Source organism: Solanum verrucosum, unplaced genomic scaffold (genome assembly GCF_900185275.1).
Source record: "Solanum verrucosum unplaced genomic scaffold, falcon-dt-bn FXZP01000134.1, whole genome shotgun sequence".
Taxonomy (NCBI): domain Eukaryota; kingdom Viridiplantae; phylum Streptophyta; class Magnoliopsida; order Solanales; family Solanaceae; genus Solanum; species Solanum verrucosum.
This window is the reverse complement of record NW_026020833.1, coordinates 1,419,900-1,438,134: the sequence shown is the minus strand read 5'-3', so window position 1 is coordinate 1,438,134 and position 18,235 is coordinate 1,419,900. Positions and strand designations below refer to the sequence as shown.

General features: G+C 34.0%; 1 pseudogene; it reads left to right on the top strand.

The window, feature by feature from the left end:
• Positions 1-493: 493 nt before the first annotated feature.
• On the top strand, positions 494-1,840 carry LOC125813538 (uncharacterized; annotated as a pseudogene).
• Positions 1,841-18,235: the final 16,395 nt, after the last annotated feature.

Here is an 18,235-nt window from a genome sequence, read left to right as displayed (position 1 = left end):
GAAGTGATTTGAAAATGACTTATTACGATCCATATGATAATGATGAAGTTCGAATGGAAAACAGGCCTGGTCATATTCCAGAATGTCAATTTAGAGAGCTCCTCAAATATTGGAAGTCTGAAAAATTCAAGGTAAAAATGTAGTTTAGAATATCAAATTTTCAGCTTACTCATTTCGTGGTCTCTTTTGTGATATCGTTGCTGCTTCTGCTTTATTTTTTCTTTTACTTTCTCTTTTATGTTGTAATATGTTACAGCTTCTTTCTTCATTGGTGTGGAAGTCACAATTAAAACAACTTGTTTACAAGACACATTATTGATTCGCTCATGTTGTGAGTTTGAAAATTGTTGCAGTCTTCCAAATCTGTCTACTCACTCTTTTTATTCAGTTGGACTTGTTGAAAAAGAAATATTGAGAAAATGACCTCGTCTAGTACACTATATAGCACTAATATTCTTTCGATTAACATTATTGATTCACTTCTTTGTAGAAAATGTCTGAAACAAATACTAAGAATCGAAAAAAGCTGATGAATCCACACACTGCTGGCAAAAAGAGTTTCGCTTTAGTCCGTAATAAGCTGGTGTGTTCTCTTATTTACTGTCTAGTATTAACATGACATTTAAACAATTTCTGATACACATTGCAATATGACTAGGAGAAAGAAAAGGAGACAGTATCATCTAAGGATCTCTTTGTGGTTACAAGAACAAGAAAACCCGGCGTTTGTACAAGGCTTCGAATGAAAATACTACTAGTAAAATTGTATGAGTACTGTCTATTTTCAATTTTTAAATTGAGATAAGTTATTTATTTTAAATTTTAATTTATAAGATTGTGTTTGTTGGATATGCTTTTGTAGGCTGAAATGGAGGAAATTGAAAAACAAATGAGCACAAATGACTAGTATGTTGATGCATTTTCAACCGTCATGGGTCCTGAACATCCGGGACGCCTAAGACTATATGGAGTAGGAGTTACAAAGACTACTTTGAAAAAAAAGTTGGCAATTCAGAATCAACTTTAAATGCAACAACTGATGGAATGCAGCAAATGCAAGAAATGATGCAAAAAATGGAGAAACAAATGGAGGAACAAAAGAAAACTGTGCGACAAGAAGTTATTGCAGATGTAATTGCACAACTCAAGCATGCGGGATTAATTGATCCTAACATACTGGCAGCATTGTCCATTCCTTCACCAAGTGAACCTACTTCTGTTCAAGGGGCTGAGCAAGGTTGGTGTCGCTAATTCTATGTTTTGAGTGTTTCTTCTTCTTCTTTATGTTTCTCTTGCAACTCTATTTCCTTTCTCTGTTGCCACTTTGTTTATTTTTCTATTGCGACTCTTTTTTTTGCTCTTCTTCTTCATTTTCCTATTGATGGTGATATGGAGGGTTAAACCAAAGACCTTCCATGAGTTACTATAGTTTAGTACAATTTACGTTGGAGGTTCAGTTGGTGACTTTCTTTGCCTGCTCAATGCAGATGTGAGCATTGTGCAAATTATTTTTGTGCAGATTATGCTGTATTGTACAGATTATTATTGTGAAGTTTTTAGAGTGCTTGCCAAAATCTGTAGAATTTTTTGAATGTGCTCTGAAAATGTGAATGTGCTGAAAACTGCATTTTTATTTTGAAGTGTCATGTACTAAATTGTGGAGCTTATTTGTGGTAAAATTGTGCTGAAACAACACAACTTAAACCTATCCAAAAAGAATTTTACGCATAGAATAGTCTGCTTGAATGACTTTTTTCAATTCCATCTTTCAGAAACTCTTTCAGATTTCTCAAGAACTGAGCTTGTTCACTTGTACCTTCTATGTTTTCATCACCAGTAAAAGATTGTCATTCTTAGGTTTAGGCTTTTAAAGGTGTTGATCTAATATGCTTATGATATGTCAACTCAAGGTTAGCTTGGGGTCACTCGTGATACTAGGTCTCGTGTTACGTCAAGTGGGTAACCTTGGGGAGTGACAAAAACAATGTATGAATAAAAGCCTCTAACTGACTAGAGATGCTGGGACATGCCCCCAACTAACTCTAGCAAAACTGAAACTAAAATGAAAGACTGAATATAAAACATGTAAATCATCCTCGAAAAATGAGGACTCACCACTGATATTGCTGAATACGGATCGGGAACCGATCTCCGCTTGATCTGAATGCTAAAGACCTGAACCTACATCAAGAGAAGATGTAGCGTAGACTATGTATCAGTAGTTGAATGATTCTGAGCATGCATGACATCATAAAGCTGAACAAATATATATAACTGAATAGAGCATATTGAACAATGATATAATCTGAACATGATTAAGAAGAGTTTATGTATTTGGTTAAGGGTTTTTATGTTAGGGTTTAGAGCTTAAGTTTTTCTAAAAAAAATTCGGTCAAGAGTTTTTTTCAATTTAGGATTGTTAAAGTTTTTTTAGGATCATTATTGTTTCTACGATATATGAGCTCTAAGGGCTTAGGATTTGGGGTTTTAGATGAAGGAATTTTTTTAGGGTTTTTAAGATTTGTTTTCGGGATTTTTAGTTTTAGGGTTTTAAAGGTTTTTAGTGTTTAGCGTTTCTTGGGATTTAGGGCTTCTTAGATTTTCATAAGGCTTAGGTTTGGGGGTTTATCCCTAAGGTTTAGGGTTTAAGTTTCTTAGGATTTGAGTTTAACAGTTAAGGCCTCCTAGGTTTTTTTTGGGTCATTTAGGGTTTAGTGTTTAGGTTTTAAAGGTTTTAAGTGTTTAGCTTTTTTTAGGATTTAGGGCTTCTTAGAGTTTCATAAGGCTTAGGGTTGGGGGTTTATCCCTAAGGTTTAGGGTTTGGTTTTCTTAGGGTTTGAGTTTAACATTTAAGGTCTCCTAGGTTTTTTATGTGTCATTTAGGGTGTAGGGTTTAGTGTTTAGGTTTAGGGTTTTTCTATGGTTTAGGATTTAGGTTTGTTAGGTTTAATATTTTTTAGAGGTTTTCTAGGTTTTAATGTTTTATAAGTTTTTCTTTGTTGTTTTTTAGGGTTTTGGGTTTCTTAGTTCTTTTTTGGGTTTTGGGTTTGGGTTTTGGGATTATGATATTTAAGGGTTTAGGGTTCAAGGTTTAGAGTTTGGGATTTATGGTTCTTTAGGTTTAGCGGTTTTAATGTTTTTTTTTAGGTTTTTTAGGGTTTAGGTTTTCTTAGTGATTTTTAGGGGTTTAGGTTTTCTTAGTGATTTTTTAGGATTTAGGGTTTAGGATCATAGGTTTTAGGGTATTGGGGTTTAAGATTTAGAGTTTCTTAGGGTTTCTTGGTTTAGTATTTAGGGCTTCGGATTTTAGGTTAGGAGTTTTTTGGAGTTTATGGTTTTTTTTTTATTAAGCTTTTTAAATGTTTTAGGGTTTCTTAGGTATTTTTAAGAATTTGGATTTCTTAAGATTTAGGGTTACGTAGGCCTAATATAGGGCATAGGATTTTAAGTTTAGGGTTTTTTCTAGGGCTTATGGTTTTAAAATAGTTTTTTTTTTCCAAGTATTATAGTTGTAGGTGTTTAAATGGATTTTAGGGATTAGGGTTTCTTAGGATTCCATATGGTTTGGGCTTTAAGGTTTAGCCCTATGATTTAGAGTTTCTAAGGGTATATTATTTAGCGTTTAGGATTTCTTAGGGTTTGGTTTTTTTAAGGGTTTTGGGCATGAGATTTTCTAGTGTTTTATTAAGTTTAGAGGAATTTTTAGATTTACGGTTTGAAGGTGTTTAGGATTTCTATGATTTTTTAACGATTAAGGGGTTCTTAGATCTTAGGGGATTTATAGGGTTTTGGGTTTTTAAAATTTTAGGGCTTCAAAAGCTTTTAAGGGTTTTTTTTATTTCTTAAAGTTTAGGGTTTCTTAGGGTTTAGTCCTAAGGTTTAGACAGAAGGGGTTTAGGGATTCTTTGGGTATAAGGTCTAAGTTTTTATTCAAGGGTTTTTAAGTTTTAGGGCTTAAGTTTTTATTGAATTTTTTAGGTTCAGAGTTCTTTAAGGTTTCGGATTTTAAAAGGGGTTTTCTTGATTGTTATGATTTTTTACTGTTTAGGGGTTCTTACGGTTTAGGGTTTCTTTGGGTTTAGGCCTTAGGATTTTAAATTTAGCGTTTTTAGGGGTTAGGGATTTTAAGGGTGTTTTTAGGTTCAGTGTTTTTAAAGGTGTTTTTAGGCTTTAGGGTTTGACGGTGTTTCATAAGTCTTGGGGGTTCCCTAAGGTTTAGGATTTAGTGTTTCTTGGGGTAGGGTTTCTTAGGGATTTTAGATTGCTTAGGTTTAGTCTTTTAATGGTGTTGATCTAATATGCTTATGATATGTCAACTCAAGGTTAGCTTGGGATCACTCGTGATCCTAGGTCTCGTGTTACGTCAAGTGGGTAAGCTCGGGGAGTGACAAAAACAATGTATGAATAAAAGCCTCTAACTGACTAGAGATGCTGGGACATTCCCCCAGCTAACTCTAGCAAAACTGAAACTAAAATGAAAGACTGAATATAAAACATGTAAATTATCCTCGCAAAACGAGGACTCACCACTGATATTGCTGAATACGGACGGGAACCGATCTCCGCTTGATCTGAATGCTAAGGACCTGAACCTACATCAAGAGAAGATGTAGCGTAGACTATGTATCAGTAGTTGAACGATTCTGAGCATGCATGTCATGATAAATCTTAACAAATATATATAACTGAATAGAGCATATTGAACAATGATATAATCTGAACATGATTAAGAAGAGTTTAGGTATTTGGTTAAGGGATTTTACGTTAGGGTTAAGAACTTAAGTTTTTCTAAAAAAAATTCGGTCAATAGTTTTTTTCAATTTAGGATTGTTAAAGTTTTTTTAGGATCATTATTGTTTCTACGATATATGAGCTCTAAGGGCTTTGGACTTTGGGTTTTAGATTAAAGAATTTTTTTAGGGTTTTTAAGATTTGTTTTCGGGATTTTTAGTTTTAGGGTTTTAAAGGTTTTTAGTGTTTAGCGTTTCTTAGGGCTTAGGGCTTCTTAGAGTTTCATAAGGCTTAGGGTTGGGGGTTTATCCCTAAGGTTTAGGGTTTAAGTTTCTTAGGATTTGGGTTTAACATTTAAGGCCTCCTAGGTTTTTTTTGGGTCATTTAGGGTTTAGTGTTTAGGTTTTAAAGGTTTTAAGTGTTTAGCTTTTCTTAGGATTTAGGGCTTCTTAGAGTTTCATAAGGTTTAGGGTTGGGGGTTTATCCCTAAGGTTTAGGGTTTGGGTTTCTTAGGGTTTGAGTTTAACATTTAAGGTCTCCTAGGTTTTTTATGGGTCATTTGGGGTGTAGGGTTTAGTGTTTAGGTTTAGGGTTTTTCTATGGTTTAGGATAACGTTAGGTTTAAGATTTTTTAGAGGTTTTCTAGGTTTTAATGTTTTTTAAGTTTTTCTTTGTTGTTTTTTAGGGTTTTGGGTTTCGTAGTGATTTTTTGGGTTTTGGGCTTATGATATTTAAGGGTTTAGGGTCCAAGGTTTAGAGTTTTTATGGTTCTTTAGGTTTAGGGGTTTTAAAGTTTTTTTTTTTAGGTTTTTTAGGGTTTAGGTTTTCATTGTGATTTTTAGGGGTTTAGGTTTTCTTAGTGATTTTTTAGGATTTAGGGTTTAGGATCATAGGTTTTAGGGTATTAGGGTTTAAGACTTAGAGTTTCTTAGGGTTTCTTGGTTTAGGATTTAGTGCTTCGTATTTTAGGTTAAGAGTTTTTTAGAGTTTATGGTTTTTTTTTATGATTAAGGTTTTTAAATGTTTCAGGGTATCTTAGGTATTTTTAAGAATTTGGATTTCTTAAGATTTAGGGTTACGTAGGCCTAATATAGGGCATAGGATTTTAAGTTTAAGGTTTTTTCTAGGGCTTATGGTTTTAAAGGAGTTTTTTTTTGCCGGGTATTATAGTTGTAGGTGTTTAAATGGATTTTAGGGTTTAGGGTTTCTGAGGATTCCATATGGTTTGGGGTTTAAGGTTTAGCCCTATGATTTAGAGTTTCTTAGGGTATATTATTTAGCGTTGAGGATTTCTTCGGGTTTGGTTTTTTTAAGGGTTTTGGGCTTGAGATTTTCTAGTGTTTTATTAAGTTTAGAGGAATTTTTAGATTTACGGTTTGAAGGTGTTTAGGATTTCTATGGTTTTTTTAACGATTAAGGGGTTCTTAGATCTTAGGGGATTTATAGGGTTTTGGGTTTTTAAAAGTTTAGGGCTTCAAAAGTTTTTTAGGGTTTTTTTTATTTCTTAAAGTTTAGGGTTTCTTAGGGTTTAGTCCTAAGGTTTAGGCAGAAGGGTTTAGGGATTCTTTGGGTATAAGGTCTAAGTTTTTATTCAAGGGTTTTTAAGGTTTAGGGCTTAAGTTTTTATTGAATTTTTTAGGTTCAGATTTCTTTAAGGTTTCGGATTTTAAAAGGGGTTTTCTTGATTGTTATGATTTTTTACTGTTAAGGGGTTCTTACGGCTTAGGGTTTCTTTGGGTTTAGGCCTTAGGATTTTAAATTTAGCGTTTTTTGGGGTTAGGGATTTTAAGGGTGTTTTTAGCTTTAGTGTTTTTAAAGGTGTTTTTAGGCTTTAGGGTTTGATGGTGTTTCATAAGTCTTGGGGTTTCCCTAAGGTGTCACGACCCGGGAGCACCCCCTAGTCGTAACAGGCGTACTCGACCTCGAAGAGGTCTAATACAAGGCTCTTAGCATTCATTCATCGCATAGACACCAAAACCATAAGGAATTAAAAACTTTCTTCACACACGAAGATACTTTCAATAAATAGCAAGCGGAAGACTTTCTAGACTTTATACAATATGTCTTAAAACCATCTAATACCTGAATATAACATTGGGACTAAGCCCACTCAAAACTTAAGCAAATACTAGAGAGACATAAAAAAAGGAACATGTTGGTTATTGCCCTCGAATCTATGAGGACTCACCAAGTCTTCATCTTCAACTCTTAAAAACCTAACAAGTAGCCATGACATATCACCATCTCCAAATCCCTACACTTTAGTCAAAAAGCGAAAGAAAGGGGTTAGCACTATTAAGTACTAAGTATGGAGACCATGCAAGAAAATATGCACAACGGACATTTACAAGAAATGTATGCTTTCATATCCTTTGATAAAACCTTTCCGTTACAAGTATAAGAGACATAATACAAGTCAACATTAACATATAAGACCATAGCCAACCATACATATACTTAACATAAATCCATATACAACCCATGCTTAACTTTAGAAGGACACGTGCCATTTTATTACCATAGGACCTCTACCTAATATAACCTTAAGACACACTTGAGTGAGACAAGAAGTGACCGCCCACACGATCCTCTTCAAGCACACTTAAGTGTTCCCCAAGATTACCTTAGATAAGGACTTTATAGGCAACGTGCATAATCATACCCGATAGATAGCATATTAATGAGATGATATGTATAATGATGCTTACATAAAATAAATCATATTTAGTGGGGCGTAGTACATGTGTGGTGAGTGACCATCAATATAGTATTTCCAAGGCCTACCACCCCCTTGGAGAGGCGAAAGAGGTACAAACCCCTCAATGTGGTAACCTGGGCCTACCACCCCCCGAGCTAGGGACCAAGGTACAAACCCCTCGATGTGGTTATACAGGCCTACTACCCCCTGTACTAGGCAACCAAGGTACCAACCCCTCGATATGGTTATACGGGCCTACTACCCCCCGTACTAGGCAACCAAGGTACCAACCCCTCGATATGGTTATACGGGCCTACTACCCCCGTACTAGGCAACCAATTCCAAAATCCATATAAATCAGCCCACCAACAACATACATATATATCAACCTTCATAATTTGATCATGGAAGCATGAAAACCATAAACATCACATAATAATTCCATTTCATGATAATATGCAAAATAGACCATAATAGGATGTGTAGTAGTGATTCCATAATTCAAGAGTTCATAAATAATCATAAGGACCCATAAACTTGAAGTAGAAATAGAGGATAAATGGTTGGACTTGTGGAAAGGAAGGTTTCCACAATCAAACCCACATACCTCAACTTGTTCACGAGTATATCAACCTTAGAAATACAATTACATAACTTATTTAACTTCTATTAGCTCAGTAATGATGACGTAAAATAGGATCATCATCATAAGTAAGCCTAGCATGTACAAATACAACTATGCTGCCAAAACAGGGAATCTGGCCAGCCTAGTACCTCATGTTGCATCTTAGATTTGAAAAGGAAAATGGCAGAACTAGACTTTATAACCTTCATGAAAGATGTAGATACATCTCTTAGAGTTGCAAACAAACAAGGATCACCGCAAAATATATTTTGTACAAAAAGATATAGTCAAGACACTAGCCGCTGGTCATGCAGGATTTCAATTCTCGGAATCTGGGCAGAACTTGCCCTATGTTGCGTCCCATATTTCGTATCCATATCAGTTAAATTAAAATTTTACATAAACATAAAAGTTGTAGGTATACGAGTTAGCTTTCCAAATCATATTTATTCACTGCAAACTAAGTTCTAGAGCAAGAGATATGCCTAAAATACCAAACACTATCCAGCTCAAAAACAGGTTTCGTCACTTACATCCGAAAGGAATTCCATATCCTATCGATTCATATTCAACAAAGTTTATAATGTATCAAGAAGAGGCACCTAAGTCTACCAAGTCAAGACACACATCACATTATAAAGTTCCTTCACATTCCATCATCATCACATATGAACAATAATAGAGGACACACTTTCAATCACAATACAATAACACTTTAAACAAGATCACCTTGAGATCACATGAACACCTTTATATTCACAACATGATTGCCTTTACTTCATTTGATTCTCATTCAAGTCCTTCACATCCCATTCACATATATGATATCATGTCAACACTTCAATTCCTCATATAATGCCTCCAAGGCCATAAACACAATACATTCAATAAGTAAACACCTCCACCATAAGTGGATCACACATCAATCTATCACAATTCTATATCAATTCTACCTTAACAATGAAGTTAGGTCCACTTACCCTTTTTCCCAAGCCACAATCACCATTCCTCAACTCTCCAACAATTCACAATAGATAAGCATAGATAATAATAGAAGTCAACTATTCAACTCAATCCAAGCATACTTCCATCATCATTCAATCATAAATAATAAACCCACTTCATAAGCCAACTTTAGGAAACTTGCCAAGAGATGGGTTCATGGAAATTTCTTTCTTAAAACCATCAATAGACACCATTAATAACGTAAATAATCAAAAAAAATCATTTAATGCAAGAACCCATGCTTAGAATCGAAATTAGGATTTTTGTGTTTTTGGAAGAACTTTGAATCATTTGAATTGAGCTCCTTGAAAGGAAGAATAATCAAGGATAAAGAATCCCCATACCTCTAAGTTGAAAACCCACGAGAATTGAAGAAGAAGGAACTCAAAATCTTCAATCCTAGCTCCAACATCTTCTTCTTCTTCTTCCCCTCTTCTTCTCTTCTTCACTCAAGGACCCTAACTCTTACTGTTTTAAAATGGAACAAAAATGATCCACAATCAGCCTAACACAATAATATAACCTCAAAAGAAAAGATTTGTGAAAATACCAAAATGCCCTTAAATTTCCGGACGGACTCCTCGCTCACTGCCCAACTTTCAAAGGGCATAACTCGCTCATACAAACTCGGAATCGAGCAAACTCGGTGGCGTTGGAAAGATCGATCCAAGGGCTTTCCAAACATAACTGGAACTACTCCTGGATCATCCTGAGCTAGAAGTTATGACTACTCAAAGTTGGCCAAAAACTCACTGATTTCCCACTCTTAACCAAATTTCCAGGTTCTGAACTTTTTCCAAAAGTGACTACTTCCAATTTCAAGCTACTTCATATTCATTTTAAATTGTCGGATGTAACACAATTAAAATGAAATTACATAAAAACCCCTCATAGAACCTCATTATAAAGTCAACACAAAGTCATAGGCTCATGCTTAACCTATCATTTTCCGAGTCGTTACATAAGGTTTAGGATTTAGTGTTTCTTGGGGTAGGGTTTCGTAGGGATTTCAGATTTTTTAGGTTTAGGCTTTTAAAGGTGTTGATCTAATATGCTTATGATATGTCAACTCAAGATTAACTTGGGGTCACTCGTGATCCTAGGTCTCGTGTTATGTCAAGTGGGTAACCTCGGGGAGTGACAAAAACAATGTATGAATAAAAGCCTCTAACTGACTAGAGATGCTGGGACATGCCCCCAGCTAACTCTAGCAAAACTGAAATTAAAATGAAAGACTGAATATAAAACATGTAAATCAGGCTCGAAAAACAAGGACTCACCACTGATATTGCTGAATACGGATCGGGAACCTATCTCCGCTTGATCTGAATGCTAAGGCCCTGAACCTACATCAAGAGAAGATGTAGCGTAGACTATGTATCAGTAGTTGAACGATTCTGAGCATGCATGACATGATAAAGCTGAACAAATATATATAACTGAATAGAGCATATTGAACAATGATGTAATCTGAACATGATTAAGAAGAGTTTATGTATTTGGTTAAGGGTTTTTACGTTAGTGTTTAGAGCTTAAGTTTTTCTAAAAAAATTCGGTCAGGTGTTTTTTTCAATTTAGGATTGTTAAAGTTTTTTTAGCATCATTATTGTTTCTACGATATATGAGCTCTAAGGGCTTAGGACTTGGGGTTTTAGATTAAGGAATTTTTTTAAGGTTTTTAAGATTTGTTTTCGGGATTTTTAGTTTTAGGGTTTTAAAGGTTTTTAGTGTTTAGCGTTTCTTAGGGTTTAGGGCTTCTTAGAGTTTCATAAGGGTTAGGGTTGGGGGTTTATCCCTAAGGTTTAGGGTTTAAGTTTCATAGGATTTGAGTTTAACATTTAAGGCCTCCTAGGTTTTTTTTGGGTTATTTAGGGTTTAGTGTTTAGGTTTTAAAGGTTTTAAGTGTTTAGCTTTTTTTAGGATTTAGGGCTTCTTAGAGTTTCATAAGGCTTAGGGTTGGGGGTTTATCCCTAAGGTTTATGGTTTGGTTTTCTTAGGGTTTGAGTTTAATATTTAAGGTCTCCTAGGTTTTTTTTTGGTCATTTAGGGTGTAGGGTTTAGTGTTTAGGTTTAGGGTTTTTCTATGGTTTAGGATTTAGGTTTGTTAGGTTTAAGATTTTTTAGAGGTTTTCTAGGTTTTAATGTTTTTTTAGTTTTTCTTTGTTGTTTTTTAGGGTTTTGGGTTTCTTAGTGCTTTTTTGGGTTTTGGGTTTCTTAGTGCTTTTTTGGGTTTTGGGTTTGGATTTTGGGCTTATGATATTTAAGGGTTTAGGGTTCAAGGTTTAGAGTTTGGGATTTATGGTTCTTTAGGTTTAGGGGTTTTAAAGTTTTTTTTTTAGGTTTTTTATGGTTTAGAGTTTGGGATTTATGGTTCTTGAGGTTTAGGTTTTCTTAGTGATTTTTAGGGGTTTAGGTTTTCTTAGTGATTTTTTAGGCTTTAGGGTTTAGGATCATAGGTTTTAGGGTATTAGGGTTTAAGATTTAGAGTTTCTTAGGGTTTCTTGGTTTGGGATTTAGGGCTTCGTATTTTAGGTTAAGAGTTTTTTAGAGTTTATGGTTTTTTGTTATGATTAAGGTTTTTAAATGTTTTAGGGTTTCTTAGGTATTTTTAAGAATTTGGATTTCTTAAGATTTAGGGTTACGTTGGCCTAATATAGGGCATAGGATTTTAAGTTTAGGGTTTTTTCTAGGGCTTATGGGTTTAAAGAAGTTTTTTTTTTCCGGGTATTATAGTTGTAGGTGTTTAAATGGATTTTAGAATGAAAGACTGAATATAAAACGTGTAAATCATCCTCGAAAAACGAGGACTCACCACTGATATTTCTGAATACGGATCGAGAACCGATCTCCGCTTGATCTGAATGCTAAGGACCTGAACCTACATCAAAAGAAGATGTAGCGTAGACTATGTATCAGTAGTTGAATGATTCTGAGCATGCATGACATGATAAAGCTGAAAAAATATATATAACTGAATAGAGCATATTGAACAATGATATAATTTGAACATGATTAAAAGAGTTTATGTATTTGGTTAAGGGTTTTTAGGTTAGGGTTTAGAGCTTAAGTTTTTCTAAAAAAAATTCGGTCAAGAGTTTTTTTCAATTTAGGATTGTTAAAGTTTTTTTAGGATCATTATTGTTTCTACGATATATGAGCTCTAAGGGCTTAGGATTTGGGGTTTTAGATTAAGGAATTTTTTTAGCGTTTTTAAGATTTGTTTTCGGGATTTTTAGTTCTAGGGTTTTAAAGGTTTTTAGTGTTTAGCGTTTCTTAGGATTTAGGGTTTCTTAGAGTTTCATAAGGCTTAGGGTTGGGGGTTTTTCCCTAAGGTTTAGGGTTTAAGTTTCTTAGGATATGAGTTTAACATTTAAGGCCTCCTAGGTTTATTTCAGGTCATTTAGGGTTTAGTGTTTAGGTTTTAAGTGTTTAGGTTTTAAACGTTTTAAGTGTTTAGCTTTTTTTAGGATTTAGGGTTTCTTAGAGTTTCTTAAGGCTTAGGGTTGGGGGTTTATCCCTAAGGTTTAGGGTTTGGTTTTCTTAGGGTTTGAGTTTAACATTTAAGATCTCCTAGGTTTTTTTTGGGTCATTTAGGGTGTAGGGTTTAGTGTTTAGGTTTAGGGTTTTTCTATGGTTTAGGATTTAGGTTTGTTAGGTTTAAGATTTTTTAGTGGTTTTCTAGATTTTAATGTTTTTTAAGTTTTTCTTTGTTGTTTTTTAGGGTTTTGGGTTGTTTAGTGCTTTTTTGGGTTTTGGGTTTCTTAGTGCTTTTTTGGGTTTTGGGTTTGGATTTTGGGCTTATGATATTTAAGGGTTTTGGGTTCAAGGTTTAGAGTTTGGGATTTATGGTTCTTTAGGTTTAGGGGTTTTAAAGTTTTTTTTTTAGGGTTTAGGATCATAGGTTTTAGGGTATTAGGTTTAAGATTTAGAGTTTCTTTGGGTTTCTTGGTTTAGGATATAGGGCTTCGTATTTTAGGTTAAGAGTTTTTTTAGAGTTTATGGTTTTTTTTATGATTAAGGTTTTTAAATGTTTTAGGGTTTCTTAGGTATTTTTAAGAATTTGGATTTCTTAAGATTTAGGGTTACGTAGGACTAATATAGGGCATAGGATTTTAAATTTAGGGTTTTTTCTAGGGCTTATGGTTTTAAAGGAGTTTTTTTTCCGGGTATTATAGTTGTAGGTGTTTAAATGGATTTTAGGGTTTAGGGTTTCTTAGGATTCCATATGGTTTGGGGTTTAAGGTTTAGCCCTATGATTTAGAGTTAAGGATTTAGATTTTCTTAGGGTATATTATTTAGCATTTAGGATTTCTTAGGGTTTGGGTTTTTTAAGGGTTTTGGGCTTAAGATTTTCTAGTGTTTTATTACGTTTAGAGGAATTTTTAGATTTAGGGTTTGAAGGTGTTTAGGATTTCTATGGTTTTTTAACGATTAAGGGGTTCTTAGATCTTAGGGGATTTATAGGGTTTTGGGTTTTTAAAAGTTTAGGGCTTCAAAAGTTTTTTAGGGTTTTTTTTATTTCTTAAAGGTTAGGGTTTCTTAGGGTTTAGTCCTAAGGTTTAGGCGGAAGGGTTTTGGGATTCTTTGGGTATAAGGTCTAAGTTTTTATTCAAGGGTTTTTAAGGTTTAGGGCTTAAGTTTTTATTCAATTTTTTAGGTTCAGAGTTCTTTAAGGTTTCGGATTTTAAAAGGGGTTTTCTTGATTGTTATGATTTTTTACTGTTTAGGGGTTCTTACGGCTTAGGGTTTCTTTGGGTTTAGACCTTAGGATTTTAAATTTAGCATTTTTACTAGTTAGGGCTTTTAAGGGTGTTTTTAGGTTTAGTGTGTTTAATGGTGTTTTTAGGCTTTAGGGTTTGATGGTGTTTCATAAGTCTTTGGGATTCCCTAAGGTTTAGGATTTAGTGTTTCTTGGGGTAGGGTTTCTTAGGGATTTCAGATTTCTTAGGTTTAGGCTTTTAAAGGTGTTGATATAATATGCTTATGATATGTCAACTCAAGATTAGCTTGGGGTCACTCGTGATCCTAGGTCTTGTGTTACGTCAAGTGGGTAACCTCGGGGAGTGACAAAAACAATGTATGAATAAAAGCTTCTAACTGACTAGAGATGCTGGGACATGCTCCCAGCTAACTCTAGCAAAACTGAATTTAAAATCAAAGACTGAATATAAAACATGTAAATCATCCTCGAAAAAGGAGGACTCACCACTGATATTTCTGAATACGGATCGGGAACCGATCTCCGCTTGATCTGAATGCTAAGGACCTGAACCTACATCAAGAGAAGATGTAGCGTAGACTATGTATCAGTAGTTGAACGATTCTGAGCATGCATGACATGATAAAGCTGAACAAATATATATAACTGAATAGAGCATATTGAACAATGATGTAATCTGAACATGATTAAGAAGAGTTTAGGTATTTGGTTTAGGGTTTTTACGTTAGTGTTTAGAGCTTAAGTTTTTCTAAAAAAAATTTGGTCAAGAGTTTTTTTCAATTTAGGATTGTTAAAGTTTTTTTAGCATCATTATTGTTTCTACGATATATGAACTCTAAGGGCTTAGGACTTGGGGTTTTAGATTAAGGAATTTTTTTAGGGTTTTTAAGATTTGTTTTCGGGATTTTTAGTTTTAGGGTTTTAAAGGTTTTTAGTGGTTAGCGTTTCTTAGGCTTTAGGGCTTCTTAGAGTTTCATAAGGGTTAGGGTTGGGGGTTTATCCCTAAGGTTTAGGGTTTAAGTTTCTTAGGATTTGAGTTTAACATTTAAGGCCTCCTAGGTGTTTGTTGGATCATTTAGGGTTTAATGTTTAGGTTTTAAAGGTTTTAAGTGTTTAGCTTTGTTTAGGATTTAGGGCTACTTAGAGTTTCATAAGGCTTAGGGTTGGGGTTTTATCCCTAAGGTTTAGGGTTTGGTTTTCTTAGGGTTTGAGTTTAACATTTAAGGTCTCCTAGTTTTTTTTTGGGTCATTTAGGGTGTAGGGTTTAGTGTTTAGGTTTAGGGTTTTTCTATGGTTTAAGATTTAGGTTTGTTAGGTTTAACATTTTTTAGAGGTTTTCTAGGTTTTAATGTTTTTTTAGTTTTTCTTTGTTGTTTTTTAGGGTTTTGGGTTTCTTAGTGCTTTTTTGGGTTTTGGGTTGGTATTTTGGGCTTATGATATTTAAGGGGTTAGGGTTCAAGGTTTAGAGTTTGGGATTTATGGTTCTTTAGGTTTAGGGGTTTTAGGGTTTTTTTTTAGGTGTCTTATGGTTTAGAGTTTGGGATTTATGGTTCTTTAGGTTTAGGTTTTCTTATTGATTTTTAGGGGTTTAGGTTTTCTTAGTGATTTTTTAGGCTTAACGGTTTAGGATCATAGGTTTTAGGGTATTAGGGTTTAAGATTTAGAATTTCTTAGGGTTTCTTGGTTTAGGATTTAGGGCTTCGTATTTTAGGTTAAGAGTTTTTTAGAGTTTATGGTTTTTTGTTATGATTAAGGTTTTTAAATGTTTTAGGGTTTCTTAGGTATTTTTAAGAATTTGGATTTCTTAAGATTTAGGGTTACGTAGGCCTAATATAGGGCATAGGATTTTAAGTTTAGGGTTTTTTCTAGGGTTTATGGTTTTAAAGGAGTTTTTTTTTTCCGGGTATTATAGTTATAGGTGTTTTAATGGATTTTAGGGTTGAGGGTTTCTTATGATTCCATATGGTTTGGGGTTTAAGGTTTAGCCCTATGATTAAGATTTAAGGAATTAGAGTTTCTTAGGGTATATTATTTAGCGTTTAGGATTTCTTCGGGTTTGGTTTTTTTAAGGGTTTTGGGCTTAAGATTTTCTAGTGTTTTATTAAGTTTAGAGGAATTTTTAGATTTACGGTTTGAAGGTGTTTAGGATTTCTATGGTTTTTTAACGATTAAGGGGTTCTTAGATCTTAGGGGATTTATAGGGTTTTGGGTTTTTAAAAGTTTAGGGCTTCAAAAGTTTTTTAGGGTTTTTTTTATTTCTTAAAGTTTAGGGTTTCTTAGGGTTTAGTCCTAAGGTTTAGGCAGAAGGGTTTAGGGATTCTTTGGGTATAAGGTCTAAGTTTTTATTCAAGGGTTTTTAAGGTTTAGGGCTTAAGTTTTTATTGAATTTTTTAGGTTCAGATTTCTTTAAGGTTTCGGATTTTAAAAGGGGTTTTCTTGATTGTTATGATTTTTTACTGTTAAGGGGTTCTTACGGCTTAGGGTTTCTTTGGGTTTAGGCCTTAGGATTTTAAATTTAGCGTTTTTTGGGGTTAGGGATTTTAAGGGTGTTTTTAGCTTTACTGTTTTTAAAGGTGTTTTTAGGCTTTAGGGTTTGATGGTGTTTCATAAGTCTTGGGGTTTCCCTAAGGTTTAGGATTTAGTGTTTCTTGGGGTAGGGTTTCTTAGGGATTTCAGATTTCTTAGGTTTAGGCTTTTAAAGGTGTTTATCTAATATGCTTATTATATGTCAACTCAAGGTTAGCTTGGGGTCACTCGTGATATTAGGTCTCGTGTTACGTAAGGTGGGTAACCTCGGGGAGTGACAAAAACAATGTATGAATAAAAGCCTCTATCTGACTAGAAATGCTGAGACATTCCCCCAGCTAACTCTAGCAAAACTGAAACTAAAATGAAAGACTGAATATAAAACATGTAAATTATCCTCGAAAAATGAGGACTCACCACTGATATTGCTGAATACGGATCGGGAACCGATCTCCGCTTGATCTGAATGCTAATGACTTGAACCTACATCAAGAGAAGATGTAGCGTAGACTATGTATCTGTAGTTGAATGATTCTGAGCATGCATGACATGATAAAGCTGAAGAAATATATATAACTGAATAGAGCATATTGAAAAATTATATAATCTTAACATGATTAAGAAGAGTTTAGGTATTTGGTTAAGGGTTTTTAGGTTAGGGTTATTGAGTTTAAGTTTTTCTAAAAAAAATTCGGTCAAGAGTTTTTTTCAATTTAGGATTGTTAAAGTTTTTTTAGGATCATTATTGTTTCTACGATATATGAGCTCTAAGGGCTTAGGACTTGGGGTTTTAGATTAAGGAATTTTTTTAGGGTTTTAAAGATTTGTTTTCGGGATTTTTAGTTTTAGGGTTTTAAAGGTTTTTAGTGTTTAGCGTTTCTTAGGGTTTAGGGCTTCTTAGAGTTTCATAAGGCTTAGGGTTGGGGGTTTATCCCTAAGGTTTAGGGTTTGGGTTTCTTAGGGTTTGAGTTTAACATTTAAGGTCTCCTAGGTTTTTTTTGGGTCATTTAGGGTGTAGGGTTTAGTGTTTAGGTTTAGGGTTTTTCTATGGTTTAGGATTTAGGTTTGTTAGGTTTAAGATTTTTTAGAGGTTTTCTAGGTTTTAATGTTTTATAAGTTTTTATTTGTTATTTTTTAGGGTTTTGGGTTTCTTAGTGCTTTTTTGGGTTTTGGGGTTGGGTTTTGGGATTATGATATTTACGGGTTTAGGGTTCAAGGTTTAGAGTTTGGGATTTATGGTTCTTTAGGATTAGCGGTTTTAAAGTTTTTTTTTTAGGTTTTTTAGGGTTTAGGTTTTCTTAGTGATTTTTAGGGGTTTTGGTTTTCTTAGTGATTTTTTAGGATTTAGGGTTTAGGATCATATGTTTTAGGGTATTAGGGTTTAAGATTTAGAGTTTCTTAAGGTTTCTTGGTTTAGGATTTAGGGCTTCGGATTTTAGATTAAGAGTTTTTTGGAGTTTATGGTTTTTTTTTATGATTAAACTTTTTAAATGTTTTAGGGTTTCTTAGGTATTTTTAAGAATTTGGATTTCTTAATATTTAGGGTTACGTAGCCCTAATATAGGGCATAGGATTTTAAGTTTAGGGTTTTTTCTAGGGCTTATGGTTTTAAAAGAGTTTTTTTTTTTCCGAGTATTATAGTTGTAGGTGTTTAAATGGATTTTAGGGTTTAGGGTTTCTTAGGATTCCATATGGTTTGGGGTTTAAGGTTTAGCCCTATGATTTATAGTTAAGGATTTAGAGTTTCTAAGGGTATATTATTTAGCGTTTAGGATTTCTTAGGGTTTGGTTTTTTAAGGGTTTTGGGCTTAAGATTTTCTAGTGTTTTATTAAGTTTAGAGGAATTTTTAGATTTATGGTTTGAAGGTGTTTAGGATTTCTATGATTTTTTAATGATTAAGGGGTTCTTAGATCTTAGGATATTTATAGG